We start from the raw sequence: 18,081 nt of genomic DNA on the forward strand, positions 1-18,081 counted from the left end.
TCATAGCCTAGGCACATGCAAGGTTTTATAAGAAACATGCTGAAGAGTATTTTCAAGGTTTTTATAATATGTTACATTGTCAATAGGGGTAAAAGATCATTTATAGCAAATACGTGTCAATGTTCAGTGTTGTACACCATTTTTTAAAGCCATAGGAGATTATGCAAAGCTGTTTATCCCTATGATTTGAGTTTGCATTTGGTTACTAATGATGATGATCATATTTTAATGTACGCACATGCTATGAGTTGAGTGCTTTTTGATGGACTCCCATTTTTGGTTAATGGCTGTTTCACCCTTAAGATGTTTTTTCTTATGTTTTCTTCTATGACCATATAGTTTTACCCCTTATAAATAGGCATACACTATTTTTAGCATATGAAATGAGGTAGAAATGAAATGTTCTTCAAAAAGTTTGCTTACATGTTTTTGTCCACAACCTATGTTTTCCCATATCTTTCTTAAATTTTCCCCAGTTTTACTGAAATAGCATTGATGTAACTTATGAAACTTCTAGGTATATGACAGGATGATTTGAGAAAGATATATTGTGAAATGATTACTAGAATAAGGTTAGTTGACATCTATATTCCCTCAAATTAACATCTTTTTAAGAATAGCATTTATTTAATTTTTTGAATTTTTTCTTAGTTTTTTTTTATTTGCTTTTATTTTTAATTATTTATATTTTTATTTATTTTCAGCATAACAGAATTCATTGTTTTTACACCACACCCAGTGTGCAATGCAATACATGCCCTCCTTAATACCCACCACCTGGCATCCCCAAACTCCCACCCCCTGCCCTTCAAAACCCTCAGATTGTTTTTCAGAATCCATAGTCTCTCATGGTTCACCCCCCCTTCCCATTTGCCTTAACTCCCTTCACCTCTCCATCTCCCCTTGTCCTCCATGTTACTTGTTATACTCCACAAATAAGTGAAACCATATGAAAATTGACTCTCTCTGCTTGACTTATTTCACTCAGCATAATCTCTTCCAGTCCCGTCCATGTTGCTACAAAAGTCAGGTATTCATCCTTTCTGATGGAGGCATAATACTCCATAGTGTATATGGACCACATCCTCCTTATCCAGTCGTCCATTGAAGGGCATCTTAGTTCTTTCCACAGTTTGGTGACTGTGACCAGTGCTGCTATAAACATTGGGGTAAAGATGGCCATTCCTTTCACTACATCTGTATCTTTGGAATAAAAACCCAGTAGTACAATTGCAAGGTCATAGGGAAACTTATTTTTAATTTCTTAATGAATCTCCACACTGTTTTCCAAAGTGGCTGCACCAACTTGAATTCCCACCAACAGAGTAAGAGGGTTCCACTTTCTCCACATCCTTGCCAACACACGTTGTTTCCTGTCTTGCTAATTTTGGCCACTGTAACTGGTGTAAGGTGATATTTCAATGTGTTTTTAATTTGAATATACCTGATGGCTAGTAATGATGAACATTTTTTTCATGTGTCTGATAGCCATTTGTATGTTTTCATTGGAGAAGTGTCTGTTCATAACTTCTGCCCATTGTTTGATATGATTATCTGTTTTGTGTGTGTTGAGTTTGAGAAGTTCTTGATAGATCCGGGGTATCAACCTTTTGTCTGTACTGTCATATGCAAATATCTTCTCCCATTCCGTGGGTTGGCTCTTTGTTTTTTTGACTGTTTCCTTTGCTGTGCAGAAGGCTTTTGATCTTTGATCTTTTTGATGAAGTCCCCAAAGTTTATTTTTGCTTTTGTTTCCTTTGCCTTTGGAGACATATCTTGAAAGAAGTTGCTGTGGCTGATATCCAAGAGGTTACTGCCTATATTCTCCTCTAGGATTCTGTTGCATTCCTGTCTCCAGTTGAGGTCTTTTATCCATGTTGAGTTTATCTTTGTGTATGGTGTAAAAGAATGGCTGAGTTTCATTCTTCTACATATAGCTGTCCAATTTTCCCTGCACCCTTTATTGAAGAGATTGTCTTTATTTTGCTGTATATTTTTTCCTGTTTTGTCAAAGATTATTTGCCCATAGAGTTGAGGGTCCATATCTGGGCTCTCTACTCTGTTCCACTGGTCTATGTGTTCGTTTATATGCCAGAAAAATGTCGTCTTGGTGATCACACCTTTGTGGTAAAGCTTGACATCAGGTAACATGATGTCGCTAGTATTATTTTTGTTTTTCAACATTTCCCTAGCGATTCGGGGTCTCTTCTGATTCCATACAAATTTTAGGATTATTTGTTCCAGCTCTTTGAAAAATACCAGTGGAATTTTAATCAAAATGGCATTAAATTATAGATTGCGGCTGGACAAGATGTCAGGGAAGTAGGAGGAGGTGCATTTTCAACCTGTACCCTAAAGTGAACTGATTACCTACCAAAGAACTCTGATCACTCATGAAATCAGCCGGAGATCAGAATTATACATGTCTGGATCTCTACAGGGGCAGAAGACGCTAATGGGCAGGTAAAGCAGAGTGGGAACAGCGGACTGATATCTGAAGATAAACAAAAGGGGGAGGGAGCCACCAGAGGCGACTGGTTGGAAAGTAATACACCAATCCGAGAGTGCCCTGTTTCTGGGGACCAGCATTAACTTGGAAACTGGTTGAAAGCACTCAAAAAGAGCAAAGGATCTCCAGGTTGGGGAACTGTAGGAATTGGGGGGGGGGGAGGGTAGCTACGGACAAAGGCTTAAGTGCCCAGTCCCAGGCCCCTGGTGCTGAGCCAGAGAGAGTGCAGCCGAGAAACTAGGTCTTGGTTCCTAAGCCACCAGCGTGCCCTAGAAAACATAGGTTCTGGCTCCTGTGTGGGGATGGGAGCCACGCCTGATAGCAGAATGAGTGAGCCTTGCTGCAAAGCCTGAGATACGTGTGTGCATCCCTCAAACTCCCCTGAGAGAGTTACAAAGGCCCAGCCTGAGCTCTTTGACCCAAGCCATTGTTTCAGAGCCTAAGACGCGTGTCTCAATCTCTCCCCTGACAGAGGTACGCAAAAGCCCAGCCTGGTGCTTTCAGACCTGCGCCCTGTTCTCATTGCCTTAGACGCGTGCGACTCACAGCCACCCATGAAAGAGGTGCACACAAGCTGGGCACTCTCAGACCCAGAAAGACCAGGCTTTCCCAGGCCAGGCCAGCAGAAAAATCTCAGTGTGTGAGCGCTGCTTGGAATATTTGGCGGTCTGGAACTCCCAGACTACTGCCGCTGCCATGATTTTGGGTACAAGCAAAAGATCCTGCGTCCCCAGGGACCAAGACTCTGAACCTGCTCTGCCAGTGGCAAAGTGGGAACTCATCTGGGTTCTGAAACCAGACTGAGGCTTCTCTCTGACAGGGAGGTCAGGGTGCAGTCTGTTTTCCTTTAAACTACAAAAACCATCAAAAGCGGTCAAGGTGAGAGAAAAAAAAAAAGTGAACAAACATAAAAACCACCAGAGAACAAAAGCCTGGGAAAAAAAAAAGTTTCCTCAGAGCCCACCCCCTGTGGGGGGCTGGAAGACTTAATTCAGGGAACATCATTGACTGAAAACCCACTTGGCAGGCCCCTCCCCCAGAAAACAAACCAAGAAAGAAAGAAAAAAAAAAAAAAAGACTGCAAGAGAACAACCACAAATACTTCAAAGGATTCAAAGGACAACTTTTATTTTCAACTCGTTCCCATTATTCTGGTTCATTTTTTTTAATATAGATAATATTTTAACCTATTTACCATCACAGTGAGCTCTCCAGTACATCAAATTCCATAATAACCTTCTAACCTGAAACCTTTGATACATACACCTGTGTTTTTCATTACATTTCCATATTTTGAAATTTTTTAAATTTTAGTTTAGTTTATTCTAGTTTATTCCTTTTTATTTTTATTTTCTAATATTCATATGGAGTTAAACTTCAAAGTAATCCTCTTTCCCCAATCAATACTACCCCTATAGGTAAACCAATTTTTAATTCTGCTTTATCCTAGGAAAGTTGAGTTCTTTAACAAGTATAGCAAGATACATCCAGGAAGAATCAAAACAACCTTCCTGACACACACTGAGAATTTATGACCAATCTATCATCTTTTTCTTCCACCACTGTTTCTGTGTTCTTGTATTTGTCCTGAGAGTATATAAATCTTATACTTGGGGATCTTTTTGATGAGGTTCTTCCTTTATTTGTATATATATATATATTTTTTTTTTCTCTTCTCATATACTTTTATCAGTCTTTTTGTTTGTCTGTTTTTGTTTATATACTTCATAAATCATACATTGGGGCCCATTTGGGCTGAACCTTCTCTTTCATCTTCCCTTTCTTTCCTGTCTCTCTCTCTCTCTTTCTTTTTTTCTTTTTCTTTTCTTTGTCTCTCCTTTGGGTGGGGAATCCTGATTACTCAGAAGTGTTCCAGGGTGCACCTTGACTGCACCACTGTCGATAGATCCAGCTACATCTGTTCAGTCATCTCTCACCAAAATGACTAGGAGGAGGAATGCCCAACAGAAGAAAAACACAGAGGATGGACCTTCTGCAACAGAGATAAAGGCTATCAACATAGACAATATGTTGGAAAGAGAATTTAGGCTAACAATTATCCAGGAAATGGCTAGGTTGGAGAAAGCCATGAGTGACCAAATGAAATTGATTGGGGCCGAACTGAAAGCGACCAGACAGGATGTTCACAATGTTAGGGCTGAGTTGAAAGCTACCAGGGATGAACTTCACAATGCTCTCAATGAGTTCCAATCTAATCTAAATTCTCTCAAAGCTAGGGTAACTGAGACAGAAGATAGTATTAGTGATCTGGAGGACAAACAGATACAGAGAAAGGATCAGGAAAAAGCCTGGAACAAACAGCTTAGAAACCATGAAACCAGAATCAGGGAAATAAATGATGTCATGAAACGTTCCAATGTCAGAATTATTGAAATCCCTGAAGGGGAGGGGAAAGAAGGAATTCTAGAGAGAGAGTGGAACAAGTTCTTCATGAAAATTTTCCCAATCTCGCTAATGGAAGCAGCGTTCATGTACTAGAGGCTGAATGGTCTCCACCCAGGATTATACATTCCTAAAAAGCACCAAGGCACCTGATAGTCAAATTGAGGAATCATAATTGTAGGTATAATCTCTAGAAGTCTGCTAGGACAAAGAGGCTCCTTACTTACAGAGGAAATCTCATCAGAATAACGTCAGACCTGTCCACAGAGACCTGGCAAGCCAGAAAAGACTGACAAGATATATTCAGCGCATTAAATGAGAATAACTTGCATCCAAGAATACTTTATACAGCAAGACTGACATTCAAAATGGATGGAGAGATAAAGAGTTTCCAAGACCGGCAAGGCCTAAAAGACTATGCAACCACCAAGCCGACACTGCAGGAAATATGAAGGGGGTTCTATAAAAGAGGAAAAATCCTAAGAATAGCATTGAACAGAAATATAGAGACAATCTACAGAAAGAACTACTTCAAAGGTAACACGATGTCAATAAAAACGTATCTATCAATAATCACTCTCAATGTGAATGGCCTAAATGTGCCCATAAAATGGCACAGGGTTACAGATTGGATAAAACAACAGGGCCCATCCATATGTTGCCTACAAGAGACCCATTTTGAACCTAAAGATACATCCAGACTGAAAGTGAAGGGATGGAGAAGAATCTTTCATGCCAATGGGCCTCAAAAGAAGGCTGGGGTAGCGATTCTCATATCAAATAAATTAGATCTTAAACTAAAGTCTGTCGTCAGAGATACAGAAGAACACTACATCATTCTTAAAGGGACTATCCACCAAGATGATCTAACAATTGTAAATATCTATGCCCCCAATATGGGAGCAGCCGATTACATAAGAAAATTGTTAATCAAGATAAAAAATCATTTTGATATGAATACATTAATAATAGAAGATCTTAACACACCTTTCTCAGAAATAAACAGATCATTGAAGCAGAAAATCAATAAAGAAACAAGAGCATTGGATATCAGAAGATGGCGGGAAATAGCAGGAGGCGCCCTTTCAACCTGGACCCTAAAGTGAGCTGATTTCCTTCCAAAGAACTCCACGAACACCCACGAAATCAGTCTGAGATCAGAATATATGCGTCTGGATCTATACTGGAGCAGAAGACACCAGTGGGCAGGTAAAGCGGAGTGGGAAAGTTGGACTGATATCGGAAGATAAACAAAAGGGGGAGGGAGCCACCAGAGGTGACCCGTTGGAAAGTAATATCCCAATACGAGAGTGCCCTGCACCTGGCAACCAGCATTAACTCGGGAGACTGGTAGAAAGCACTCAAAAAGAGCAAAGGATCACTGGGGGGAAAATGCGGGAATCGGGGTGTTAGGGTCGGGGCTTAAGTCCCCAGACCTAGGACAGCCACCCTGGCGCAGAGCCAGTGAGAGTGCTACAGAAAAACCAGGTCTTGGTCCCTGAACCAGCAGCGTCCCTGAGAGTGTGTGGTGCCCGGCTCCTGTGAGGGGCTGGGAGCCTCACCAGCCAACAAAAGCACAACCTTTTTGCAGTCCCCACGCGAGTGCCCTGCTGTGCCATCAGAGTTCGAGTCATGCCCTGTGCCCTCCCCTGAGAGAGGTGCACACAAACACCAGCTGGGTGCTCTCGGACCGGAAAGACCAGGCACTCCCAGCCTAGGCCAGCAAGAAAATCTCAAGGTGCGATATCTGCTTGGAGCTTCTCTGGCAGCTTCCCAGACAGCTGCTGCTGCCGTGGTTTGGGATACAAGCAAAAAATCATGAGTCCCCAGGGACCGCAACTGGAAACCTGCTCTGCCAGCGGCCAAGGGGGGATCTATTTGGGCTCTGCAGTTAGACTGAAGCTTCTCTCTGAGAGGGACGTCAGGGTGCAGTTTGCTTTCCTCTAAACCTACAAAAACCATCAAAAGCGGTCAAGGCGAGAGAGAAAAACAAAAGTGAACCAATATAAAAACCTCCAGATACCAAAAGCCTGAAAAAAACAGTTTCCTCAGAGCCGACCCCCTTGAGGGGGGCAGGAGGACTTAACTCAGAAAACCTCATTGACTGAAAACCCACGTGGCAGGTCCCTCCCCCAGAAAACTAAACAGGAAAGGAAAAAAAAAAAAAAAGACGACAAGAGAACAACCACCACTACTTCATAAGACAATTTTTATTATTAATTCATCCCACTATTCTGGCTCATTTTCTTTATACAGTTAATTTTTTATTATTATATAGATAATTTTTAACCTATTTACCATAACTGTGAGATGTCCAGTACATCAAATTCCATAATAACATTGTAACCTGAACTTTTTGATACATACACCTGTGTTTTCCTTTTGCATTTCTATTTTATAAATTTCTTTTTTTTAAATTTTAGTTTAGTTAATCTAGTTAATTCATTTTTTAGTTTTTATTTTTAATATTCATATAGAGTTAAACTTCAATGTAACCCCCTTTCCCCAATCAATGCCACCCCTGTAGGTAAACCAATTCCTAATCCCCCGTTATCTTATGAAAGATGGGACCTTTAACAAAGATATCAAGATACATCCAAGAAGAATCAAAACAACCTACCTTACCCACAATGAGAATTTACAACCACTCTCCCATCTTTTTCTTCCACCAGTAATTCTGTGTTTTTGTGTTTGTCCTGATAGTATATAACACTTATACTCGGGGATCTTTTTGACGAGGTTCTTCCTCTATTTGCATAAATATATACATATATATACAAATATATACATATATATTATTTTTTTCTCTTGTCATATACTTCTTTTTTATTTTTTATTTTTTTTTCATTTAATTTTTTTCTGCATAACAGTATCATTATTTTTTAAACACACTCAATGCTCAATGCAATCCATGCCCTCTACAATACCCACCACCTGGTACCCCTACTTCCCACCCCCCCACCACTTCAAACGCCTCAGATTCTTTTTCAGAGTCCATAGTCTCTCATGATTCACCTCCCCTTCCAATTTACCGCAACCCCATTCTCTTTAACTGCCCATGTCCTCCATGCTTTTTGTTATGCTCCACAAATAAGTGAAACCATATGATAATTGACTCTCTCTGCTTGATTTATTTCACTCAGCATAATCTCTTCCAGTCCCGTCCATGTTGCTACAAAAGTTGGGTATTCTTCCTTTCTGATAGAGGAATAATACTCCATAGTGTATATGGACCACATCTTCCTTATCCATTCATCCGTTGAAGGGCATCTTGGTTCTTTCCATCGTTTGGCGACCGTGGCCATTGCTGCTATAAACATTGGGGTACAGATGGTCCTTCTCACGACATCTGTATCTTTGGGGTAAATACCCAGGAGTGAAATGGCAGGGTCATAGGGAAGTTCTATTTGTAATTTCTTGAGAAATCTCCATACTGTTCTCCAAAGACGCTGCACCAACTTGCATTCTCCCCCAACAGTGTAAAAGAGTTCCCCTTTCGCCATATCCTCTCCAGCACATGTTTCCTGTCTTGCTAATTTTGGCCATTCTAACTGGTGTATGGTGATATCTCAATGTAGTTTTAATTTGAATCTCCCTAATGGCTAGTGATGATGAACACTTTTTCATGTGTCTGATAGCCATTTGTATGTCTTTATTGGAGAAGTGTCTGTCCATATCATCTGCCCATTTTTTGATATGATTGTCTGTTTTGTGTGTGTTGAGTTTGAGGAGTTAATTATAGTTCCTGAATATCAGCCTTTTGTCTGTACTGTCATTTGCAAATATCTTCTCCCATTACGTGGGTTGCCTCTTTGTTTTCCTGACTGTTTCCTTTGCTGTGCAGAAGCTTTTGATTTTGATGAAGTCCCAAAAGTTTATTTTCGCTTTGTTTCCTTTGCCTTTGGAGATAGATCTTGAAAGAAGTTGCTGTGGCTGATATCGAAGAGATTACTGCCTATGTTCTCCTCTAGGATTATAATGGATGCCTGTCTCTCATTGAGGTCTTTTAACCATTTTGAGTTTATCTTTGTGTATGGTGTAAGAGAATGGTCGAGTTTCATTCTTCTACATATAGCTGTCCAGTTTTCCCAGCACCATTTATTGAAGAGACTGTCTTTTTTCCGCTGTATATTTTTTCCTGTTTTGTCGAAGATTATTTGACTATAGAGTTGAGGGTCCATATCTGGGCTCTCTACTCTGTTCCACTGGTCTATGTGTCTGTTTTTATGCCAGTACCATGCTGTCTTGGTGATCACAGCTTTGTAGTAAAGTTTGAAATCAGGTAACATGTTGCCCTCCATTTTATTTTTGTTTTTCAACATTTACTTAGCGATTCGGGGTCTCTTCCGATTCCATACAAATTTCTCGATTATTTGTTCCAGCACTTTGAAGAATACTGGTGGAATTTTGATCGGAATAGCATTAAAAGTATAGATTGCTCTAGGCAGTATAGACATTTTAACAATGTTTATTCTTCTGATCCAGGAGCATGGAATGGTCTTCCATCTTTTTGTCTTCTTAAATTTCTTTCATGAGTGTTCTGTAGTTCCTTGAGTACAGATCCTTTACCTCTTTGGTTAGGTTTATTCCCAGGTATCTTATGGTTCCTGGTGCTATAGTAAATGGAATCGATTCTCTAACTTCCCTTTCTGTATTTTCATTGTTAGTGTATAAGAAAGCCACTGATTTCTGTACTTTGACTTTGTATCCTGACACGTTGCTGAATTGCTGTATGAGTTATAGTAGTTTAGGGGTGAAGTCTTTTAGGTTTTCCATATAAAGAATCATGTCATCTGCAAAGAGAGAGAGTTTGACTTCTTCATTGCCAATTTGGATACATTTTATTTCCCTTTGTTTTCTGATTGCTGTTGCTAGGACTTCTAATACTATGTTGAACAAGAGTGGTGAGATTGGGCATCTTTGTCGTGTTCCTGATCTCAATGGGAAGGCTGCAAGCTTTTTCCCATTGAGGATGATATTTGCTGTAGGTCTTTCATGGATAGATTTGATGAAGTTCAGGAATGTTCCCTCTATCCCTATACTTTGAAGCATTTTAATCAGGAACGGATGCTGGATTTTGTCAAATGCTTTTTCTGCATCAACTGTGAGGACCATGTGGTTCTTCTCTCTTCTCTCTTTAATTTGCTCTATCACATTGACTGATTTGCGAATGTTGAACCATCCTTGTAGCCCAGGGATGAATCCCACCTGGTCATGGTGGATAATCATTTCAATGTGCTGTTGGATCCTGTTGGCTAGCATCTTGTTGAGAATCTTAGCGTCCATATTCATCAGTGATATTGGTCTGAAATTCTCCTTTTTGGTACAGTCTTTGCCTGGTTTGGGGATCAGGGTAATGCTGGCTTTATAGAAAGAGAAGTTTTCCTTATGCTTCAATTTTTTGAAACATCTTCAGGAGAATAGGTGTTATTTCTTCTTTTAAAGTTTAGTAGAATTCCCCAGGGAATCCGCCAGGTCCTGGGCTCTTGTTATTTGAGATGGTTTTGATCACCGCTTCAATCTCGTTACTAGATATCGGTCTATTCAGGTTGTCAATTTCTTCCTAATTCAATTTTGGGAGTTTATAGTTTTCCAGGAATGCATCCATTTCATCTAGGTTGCTTAGCTTATTGGTATAACTGCTGATAATAACTTCTGATGATTGTTTCTACTTCCTTGGTGTTCGTTGTGATCTCTGCCTTTTTATTCATAATTTTATGTATTTGAGATTTTTCTCTTTTCTTTTGAATTAGTGTCGCCAATGGTTTATCGATCTTATTGATTCTTTTAAAAAACCAGCTTCTAGTTTCATTGATGCGTTCTACTGTATCTCTGGTTTCTACCTCATCGATTTCAGCTCTAATCTTGATGATTTCCCTTCTTATGTGTGGAATTGGTTTGTTTTGTTGTTGATTCTCCATTTCTTTAAGGTGTAGAGACAGCTGCTGTGTTTTGGATTTTTCAATTTTTTTGAGGCAGGCTTGGATGGCTATATATTTCCTCCTTCGACCCGCCTTTGCTGTATCCCATCGGTTTTGAACCTAAGTGTCTTTATTCTCCTTGGTTTCCATGAATTGTTTCAGTTCTTCTTTGATCTCCTGGTTGATCCAAGCATTCTTAAGCAAGGTGGTCTTTAGCTTTCAGGTGTTTGAGTTCCTTTTGTACTTTTCCTTGTGATTGAGCTCCAGTTTCAAAGCATTGTGATCTGAGAATATGCAGGGAGTAATCTCTGTCTTTTGGTATCAGTTGAGTCATTATTTGTGACCCAGTATGTGGTCTATTCTGGAGAAGGTTCCGTGTGCACTTGAGAAGAATGAGTATTCTTTTGTTTTAGGGTGGAATGTTCTGTATATATCCATGAGGTCCATCTGGTCCAATGTGTCATTCAATGCTCTTGTTTCTTTATTGATTTTCTGCTTCGATGATCTATTTCTGAGAGAGGTGTGTTAAGATCTCCTACTATTCATGTGTTTTTATCAATATGACTCTTTATCTTGATTAACAGTTTTCTTATGTAATTGGCTGCTCCCATATTGGGGGCATAGATATTTACAAGTATTCAATCATCTTGGTTGATAGTTCTTTAAGAATGATGTAGTGTCCTTCTGTATCTCTGACTACAGTCTTTAGTTTAAAATCTAATTCTTCTAATATGAGAATCCCTACCCTGGCCTTCTTCTGAGACACATTGGCATGAAGATGCTTCTCCATCCCTTCACTTTCAGTCTGAGTGTATCCTTAGGTTCAACATTGTTCTCTTGTAGACAACATATGGATGGGTCCTGTTGTTTTATCCAATTTGCAACTCTGTTTCATTTTATGTGCACATTTAGGCCATTCATATTGAGAATGATTATTGATAGATATGTTTTTACTGAGATCGTGTTACCTTTGAAGTCTTTCTTTCTTTAGATTGTCTCTATATTTCTGTTCAATGCTATTCTTAGGATTTTTTCTCTTTTATAGAACCCCCATTAATATATCCTGCAGTGTTGACTTGGTGGTCGCAGAGTCTTTTGAGCCTGGCCAGTCTTGGAAACTCTTTATCTCTTCATCCATGTTCAATGTCAGTCTTGCAGGATAAAGTATTCTTGGCTGCATTTTCTTCTCATTTAGTGCCCTGAATATATCTTGCCAGTCCTTTCTGGCTTGCCAGGTCTCTGTGGACTGGTCCTATATTATTCTGATGGGCTTTCCTCTCTACATAAGTTGCTTCTTTGTCCTAGCTGCTCTCAAGAGATTGTATCTACTATTATGATTTTTCAATTTTAGTATCAGGTGCCTTCATTTCTTTTGGAATCTAGAATCTTGTGGGGAGTCCGTTCTGCCTCTAGTACGTGAACATGGTTCCATTTGTGAGCTTGGGAGAATTTTCATGAATAAGTTGTTCCACTATATTGTCTAGACTTCTTTCTTCTTCCTGCTCTTCAGGGATTCCAATATTTCTGATGTTCATATGTTTCATGGCATCATTTTGTTCCCCGATTCTGTTTTTGTTGCTTCAAAGCTGTTTGTTCCATGCTTCCTCCTGATTCTTTCTCTGTATCTGTTTATCTTCCAGATCACCAATTCTTTTTTTTTTTGAAAGTTTTTTTTTAATTTATTATTTTATTTATTTATTTTTATTTCCAGCATAACAGTATTCATTATTTTTGCACCACACCCCGTGCACTAATTCTATCTTCTACCCTAGCTTTGAGACGATTTAGATTAGATTGGAACTCATTGAGAACATTGTGAACCTCATCCCTGGTAGCTTTCAGCTCTGCCCTAACATTGTGAACATCATTCCTGGTGGCTTTCAGTTCTGCCCTAATCAATTCCGTTTGGTCATCCATGGCTTTCTCCAACCTAGCTATTGCCTGGATAATTGTTAGCCTGAATTCTCTTTCCGACATATTGTTTATGTTGATAGCCATTTGTTCTGTTGCGGAAGGCCAATCCTCTGTATTTTTTTTTCTTTTGGGCATTACTCCTCCTAGTCAGTTTGGTGAGAGATGACTGAACACATGTAGCTGGATGTATCAAACATAGTGCTGTCAAGGTGCACCCTGGGACACTTCTGAGCAATCAGGATTCCCCACCCAAATGAGAGAAAAAAGAAAAGAAAAAGGGAAAGAGAGAGAGACAGAGAGACAGGAAAAAAGGGGAAGATAAAAAAGAAGGTTCAGGGGCACCTGGTGGCTCAGTGGTTTAAGCCTCTGCCTTCACCTCTGTTCATGATCTCAAGACCCTGGCATTGAGCCCTGTGTTGGACTCTCTGCCCGATGGAGAGCCTGCTTCCTCCTCTCTCTCTCTCTGCCTGCCTCTCTGTCTACTTGTGATCTCTGTTTGTCAAATAAATAAATAAAATCTTAAATTAGAAAAAGAGAGAGAGAGATGGTTCAGCCCAAATTGGCCCCAAGGTAAGATTGATGAAGTATACAAACAAAAGCAGAAAAACAAAAAAGCTAATAAAAGTATATGACAAGAGATTATATATATATATATATATATATATATATATATAATACATTATATATATATGCAAATAAAGAAGAATCTCATCAAAAAGAACCCCAAGTATAAAGTTTATATATATCAGGACAAACCCCAAAACACAGAAACACTGGCAGAAGTAAAAGATGGGAGAGTGGTTATAAATTCTCAGTGTGTGTGAGGAAGAAAAAGATGGGAGAGTGGTTATAAATTCTCAGTGTGTGTGAGGAAGGTTATTTTGATTCTTCCTGGATGTATTCTGATATCTTTGGTAAAGGACTCAACTTTCCTAAGATAAAGGGAAATTAAAAATTGGTTTACCTATAGGGGTAGCATTGATGGGAGAAAAGGGATTACCTTGAAGTTTTACTCTATATGAACATTAGAATAAAAATAAGAAAGGAATAAACTAGACTAAAATAAACAAAATTTAAAAAGAAAGAAATTTAAAAATAGAAATGCAAAAGAAAAACACAGATATATATATCAAAAAGTTCAGGTTAAAAGGTTATTATGGAAGCTGATGTACTGGACATCTCACTGTAATGGTCAATAGGTAAAAAATTATATATATATATAATATATATATTAGAAATATATATATAATATATATAAAGAAAATGTATATATAGAAATATAAAATTATATATAATATAATAAATATATAATATAATATATATAGAAATACATAAATATATTATATATAAAGAAAAAAAAGACTACAAGAGAACAACCACCAATACTTCAGAAATACAACTTTTACTTTTAACTCATTTGCACTATTCTGGTTCTTTGGTATATATAGTATATATATATATATTAGTGTATATATACATATAAAAGTATATTATATAAAATATATTATATTATATATAAAATATATATTATACATTATAAAATTATATATTATATATAAATATATTTTATATATATAAGTATATTAGTATACTAGTATATTATATAATATACTAATATACAATATGATATAATAAGTACATTATAATATAATAAGTATAATACTAATATAATAAGTATATTAGTATATATAGTATATATACACTATATATATAAAAAAGAACCAGTTCTTTTATATATATATAAAAGAACCAGAATATATAATAAATAAATAAATATATAATATATATTATATATTTAATATATATAATATATATCAATTTTTATATACATATATATATATATATGTATATAAAAGAGCCAGAATAGTGCGAACAAGTTAAAAATAAAAGTTGTATTTGCGAAGTATTGGTGGTTGTTCTTTTGTAGTCTTTTTTTTTTTTCTTTCCTGGTTGGTTTTCTGGGGGAGGGGCCTGCCACGTGTGTTTTCAGTCAATGATGTTCACTGAGTTAAGTCCTCATGCCCTGCTCAACGGGGTGGGCTGTGAGGAAACCAGTTTTTTCAGGCTTTTTTTCTCTGGAGGTTTTTATGTTTGTTCACTTTTTTTCTCTCGCCTTGACCGCTTTTGTTGGTTTTTGGAGGTTTAGAAGAAAGTAAACTCCACCCTGACCTCTTTCTCAGAGAGAAGCCTCAGTCTGCTCCCCTGTGGGTGCTGCAGAGTCCATATAAATTCTCCTTTGGCCACTGGCAGAGCAGGTTCTAAGTCACAGTCCTGGGGGTTGCAGGATCTTCTGCTTGTACCCAAAACCATGGCACTGGCAGCTGTCTAGGTAGCTCCAGACCCACAGACAGGTTCCAAGCAGCAACCACACACTGAGATTTTCCCACTGGCCTGAGCTGGGAGAGCCTGGTGTTTCTGGGTCTAAGACCGCTGGGCTTGAATGCACCTTTCTCAGGGGAGGGTGTGGGTCATGCATGTCCCAGGCTCTGATAGCAGGGTTCAGGTCTGAGAGCACCAGTCTGGGCCTTTGAGCACCTCTCCCATGGGAGGGTGAGGGGCGGGTGTGCTCTCAGGCTCTTTTAGCACAGCTTGATGTTCTGCTGTCTGGCAAGGCTCCCAGCCCCTCACAGGAGCCACACCCCATGCTTTCTCGGGTTCGCTGGTGGCTCAGGGACCAAGACCTGGTTTCTCTGCCACACTCTCTCTGGCTCAGTGCCAGGGGAAGCTGTCCTGGGTCTGGGACTTAACTCCTGTCCCTAACTGCCCCGATTTCCCCCACGATCCTTTGATCTTTTTGAGTGCTTTCAACCAGTCTCCAAGTTAATGCTGGTCTCCAAACTCAAGGCACTCTCGAACTGGTGTATTACTTTCCAACAGGTCACCTCTCGTGGCTCCCTCCCACTTTTGTTTATCTTCTGATATCAGCCCAACGTTCCCACTCTGCTTTACCTGCCCCCTGGCATCTTCTGCTCTTGTAGAGGTCCAGACATGTATAATTCTGATCTCAGGCTGATTTCATGGTGATCGGAGTTCTTTGGTAGATAATCAGCTCACTTTAAGGTATACATTGAAACGGCGCCTCCTCTTACTTCCCTGCCATCTTGTCTCAATCACACTACATGCTGAAAAGAAATTTAAAAAAAAAAGAAGCAATGGCTATTTTTTTAATTGTTGAACTTTTAAAAGATTAATATGATAAAACAATGACTACATGTGTTCTTACTATTTATATTAATACTTCAAAGTTTATATCCAACTTTTGTATTTATACCTAGGTGGGTCATTAAAACTGAAAATTTGATTCGGTGTGCAAGATAACAATGTTGAAGTATAAATTGTTACCTGTCTCAGGAAACTATGGAAATATTACCAGTATTTCTAGTACTGTAATGAATTTACTGGAGGATATGTTTTCTATTTCTCATGCATTCTATCAAAATAATTATGACCTTATATAGCAAGAATTTAGAATCCTGGGTCACTGTATAGTTTCATGGTGCAGAGTTCTTTTATTAAACTCCCTTTCACATGACAATTGGGACACCTGTGTGGCTCAGTCAGTTAAGTGTCTGGCTCTTGATTTTGTTTCAGGTCATGATCTCAGGGTCCTGGGACTGAGCTCTGTTTCAGGCTCCATATCCAGGGGAGAGTCTGTTTAAAGATTCTCTCCTTCTGCCTCTTCCTGTTCTCCTGCTCATGCTCTCTAAGAACATAAACAAATAAACCTTTAAAACACATTACAATTATTTTTCAGTTTTATTGAGATGTATTCATAAATAAATGTTTACATATTTGATGGGGTCCTAGGTAGCTCAGTGAGTTAAATATCTATCTGCCTCCGGCTCAGGTCACAATCTCAGGGTACTGTGATCCAGTTCCACATTGGGTTTCTGCTCATCAAGGAGCCTTCATCCCCCTCTCTCTCTGCTTGCCTCTCTGCTTAATTGTGATCTCTCTGTCAAATAAATAAATGAATTTTTTTTAAAAAGTTTATATATTTAAGGTACAATGTGATGACTTGATATACATATGAACTGTGAAATGTGAAATTATTACCACAATCAAACTAATTAACACACCCATCACCTCATATAGTTCTTTTTAATTAACAAAATTATCTATTTATTTATTTATTTATTATGTTGAGTGAACACACTTAGGATTTATTCTCTTGAAAATTTCTAGTATAAAATACAACACTATTAACTGTAAACCATTATCCTTACATTAGATCCCTAGAACTTATTTCTTTTGTAACTGAAAGTTTATACCCTTTGGCTAATATCTTCCCACTTTACCCTTCCCTAGCCCATAGCAAATCACATCCTATTCTGTTTCTTTTTTTTTTTTTCTTTTTATTATTTTAAATTTTATTGTATTTTTTCAGTGTTCTGAGATTCATTGTTTATGCACCACACCCAGTGCACCACACAATATGTGTCCTCCTTAATACCCACCACCAGGTTCACCTAACTCCTCACCATCCTCCCACTCTAAAACCCTCAGTTTATTTCTCAGAGTCCACAGTCTGTCATGGTTTGTCTCCCCTTCTGATCCCCCAGCTCCCTTCTCCTCTCCAACTCCCAATGTCCTCTACTTTACTTCTTATGCTCCACAAGTAAGTGAAACCATATGACAATTATTTTCTTCACTCAGGTATGAGTTTGACATTTTTAGATTTCACATATAAGTAAGATTATATAATGCTTCTCTTTCTATGATTGGCTTATTTCACTCAGGATAAAGTCTTCTAGGGAGCCTAAGGATAGGAGAAAATATTTGCCAACCATCTATGTGATAAGAAGTTAGTATTCAAAATATATAAGAAACGTTTGCAATTTAATAACCAGAGAGAGGGGAAAATGAGCAAAGGATTTGAAAAGACGTTTCTCCAAAGGAGATAAATATATAGAAGGTATACGAGAAAAAGTTGTTCAACATCACTAATTAACAGGGAAATGAAAGTCAACACACAATGAGACATTACCCCCATGCCTGTTAAGATAGCTATCAAAAAACAAAACTAACAGATGACAAATGTTGGCAAATGAGAGAAGGGAATCCTTGTACACTGTTGATAGAAATGTAAACCGGTATCATCAATAAGGAGGATAGTGGTGATCCTTCAAAAATTAAAAATAGGTAATAGAGGCAAGATGGTGGAAGAGTACAGGACCAAATTTCAAGGGGTCCCTGAATTTAGCTGGATATCTATCAAACAGTTATGAACACCCACAAAATCAGCCTGAGATGTAATAATATACATCTGAATATCTATGGGCAGAAAAGCTATGACTTTTAGCAAGGTAGAACATTTGAAGTCATGACTCTGAA

The sequence above is a fragment of the Mustela erminea genome, chromosome 3 (genome assembly GCF_009829155.1).
Source record: "Mustela erminea isolate mMusErm1 chromosome 3, mMusErm1.Pri, whole genome shotgun sequence".
Classification (NCBI taxonomy): Eukaryota; Metazoa; Chordata; class Mammalia; order Carnivora; family Mustelidae; genus Mustela; species Mustela erminea.